The following is a 3,282-nucleotide window of genomic DNA, read 5'->3' on the forward strand; positions in this document are numbered from 1 at the left end:
TTGGGTGGGGCTGACATCAGATTGCAGTTCAGACCTGATGAACTATTTGCCATCCCAATGGGGAGCTTATTAGCAGAATCCAACCATGCTTAGTCACTGGCTTTGGAAAAGCCCTTAGAAGACCATAATATCAGTTCGAAACCTGAGGTAAATAATCAGTGACCTCACAGGTAGAAGTTATCAGCTAATCAATAGTCCTTGCAGGAAGGTAGCAAGTACTTTCCTGAAGAATGATCTGAGCAGCACAGTTCCATGTCTGTCATCTTCTTGAATGGAACCTTGATTATAGTGTCCTATTTCAAGATTCAAAATCGTGTTGTTTCAATTCCAAAGAAGAGCAACGCTAAAGATTCACGTCTCTCCATATCACTCTCCTCAAAACAGACATCATAGAAGCTATCCCCATGCCCCCACGGCTCCTGTCTGCTCCACTTGCCAACATGGAGGACGGCTTTTCCTAATAAATAGTGCTTCCTGCACCCACTGCTTTTTTTGGTGATTTTATTTATTTATTTATTTATTTATTTTTGCAAAAAGGAAGAGGATGGCTTTCTTTTTATTTGCAAGATTGATACCATCTGTGTCACACAAATATGTCAGCCCTGACCTCAGTAGCTGAAAATCTGCATTTATACCCATTTTACCACCAATTTCTGGATACCTATATAAATAGACATTCGAGCCCTCTCATATGAATCTCACAGCTGGCTGAGACCACAGCATTAAGAGACTTGGGGCTTTGTTGGGGTCGATACTAATTTGTTTGAAGTTAATTATGTCTTTATCTTTCATAATTTTCTTACATTTTTTATTTTTTTAATTTATTTTTATTAAAAAATAGTCGACATACAATATCATTAGTTTCAGGTGTATGACATAGTGATTTGATATTGATAAGCCTTACAATGTAATCACCACAGTAAGTCTAGTAACCATCTGTCACCATGGTATTACAATATTATTGACTATTTTCCCTATGCTATAAATTACATCCCTGTAATTTATTTATTCTATTCTCTTCCACCTTTTCATCCATCCCCCCGCCTTGTCCGTATCTATGAATCAGTTTCTGTTGCGTTTTTTTGGTTTTTGATTCCACACATAAGTGAAATCATACAATAATTGTCTTTCTCTACCTGACTTTATTTCACTTACTGTAATACGCTCAAGATTTATTCACATTATTGCAAATGGCAATACTTCCTTCTTTTATATGGCTGGGTAGTATTTCATCTTCTTTATCCATTCATCTATCCATGGATACCTAGGTTGCTTCCATATCTTGGACACTATAAATAATGCTGCAGTGAACATAAGGGTGCATATATATGAATTAGTGTTTTCATTTTCTTCTGATAAATACTCAAAAGTGGAGTTGCTGAGTCATATGGTAGTTCTATTTTTACATTTTTGAGGAACCACCATACTTTATGTCATAGTGGCTACCCCAGTATATAATCCTACCAACAGTGCACAGGGTCCCCTTTTCTCCACATCCTCACCAACATTTGTTATTTGTTTGACTGTTTGACAATAGCCATTCTGACAGGTGTGAGGTGATACCTGACTGTGGTTTGTATTTTCATTACTCTGATAATTAGTGATGTTGATTATCTTTTCACATGTCTTTTGGCTATCTGTATTTCTTATTTAAAGAAATGTCTACTTAGGTCTGCCCATTTTTTTAATCAAATTGTTTGTTTTTGATGTTAAATTATATGAATTCTTTATATATTTGGGGTATTAACCCCTTAATAATATAACATTTACGAATATCTTCTCCAATTAAGTAGGTTCTCTGTTCGTTTTGTTGATGGCTTCTTTCACGGTTCGAAAGCTTTTTAGTTTAATACAGTCCATTTGTTTATTATTGCTTTTGTTGTCCTTGACTGAGGAGACATATCCAAAAAAATATTACTAAGACCAACATCAAATAGTTTACTGCCCATGTTTTCTTCGAGAAATTTTATGGTTTCAGGTCTTACATTTAAAACTTTAATCTACATTGCCTACAATATTATTCATAATAGCCGAAATGGCAAAGCAACCCAAATGTCTATTTATAGATGAATGGATAAAGAAAAAGTGATATATACATACCATGGAACATTATTCAGCCTAAAAAAAAAGGGAAATTCCACCTGACTTTTTTTAAAACATCATCATTGAGGTATAACTGATATACAAAAAATAGACGTATTTAAAGTGTACAATTTGGTGAGTTTTGCAATGTGTATATAGCCTTGAAACAATCACTTTCAGCAAAATAATAAACTAAAAGTTTTCTCAAGCACTTTTAAATAAAATAAAATCCATTAATAACTAGCATCTTCTATAATTCTCAGAATTCCTTTTATATTTGTCACAGAAGAATAAATATCTATGCAAACATTATAAAATTAAGACCTTTTCCTCCATTCATTGAGGACAAACATTTCAGCTTTTTCAAATAAATCTAATCTAACATTTTCCCCTTCTACCTGATACAAGATATTTTGACTTTTTTTTTCAGAATTGAGCTAACCTAGTGATGGTGAGCTCAGAATTAGTGGTTCACAAAACTTTAGAGGGTGTAGGGATCACATGGAAGATTTGTTCAAATCCAGGCTGCTGGCATCTATTTTCAGTGTATCTGCTTCAGCAGGTGATGGGTGGGGCTTAATAATTTTCATTTTAACAAATTCCCAGATGATGCTGTAGATTTGGACGTAATTCTCTTAGTTGTGGGTTGGCCCTTTGTTTAATGCCTCAGCTAATAGTGATGTCACTGAGGCCAGAATATCTCCTAAAAGTAAGTCTTCCAGGTTTTGCTGAAACCGGGAAGGTCAGTTATATGGCTGAAGATTTCTAACACCCTTCAAATTTGCCTAGTACTTCCAATTCCTAAGTTTCTATTTTCTCCACAAACCAGCTAACTTTTTCTTGTTTCTCACCAATTCAGGCAAGCTTGGTAAGCCTGTTACTCCAACTCTATTTTCCATCTTTGAGTGGCCAACTCCTCTCTCCTGTTATTACCCCTTTCCTGTTTTCTGCTTCACTGCAGTCTTAAACCTTTTTTATAGCTTTAATTTCATTTTGGTGTTTTGTAAAATGTAGATATTAATTCACTTTTTCAAGCTAGATGTTCTCCCTCATGCTGCCTCACCAATAATTTATCCTTATTTTAGTTGTTTTTATCAAACCTGGAGGACATTTCAGAAACAGAATCGTTTAAGATATTTTATAGACAGAGAAATAAATCCAGTGATGTGTCCAAAAAACTCACTAATGTCTTACATTAAA

Source organism: Pteropus vampyrus, unplaced genomic scaffold, assembly GCF_000151845.1.
Source record: "Pteropus vampyrus isolate Shadow unplaced genomic scaffold, Pvam_2.0 Scaffold3, whole genome shotgun sequence".
In the NCBI taxonomy this organism is placed as follows: domain Eukaryota; kingdom Metazoa; phylum Chordata; class Mammalia; order Chiroptera; family Pteropodidae; genus Pteropus; species Pteropus vampyrus.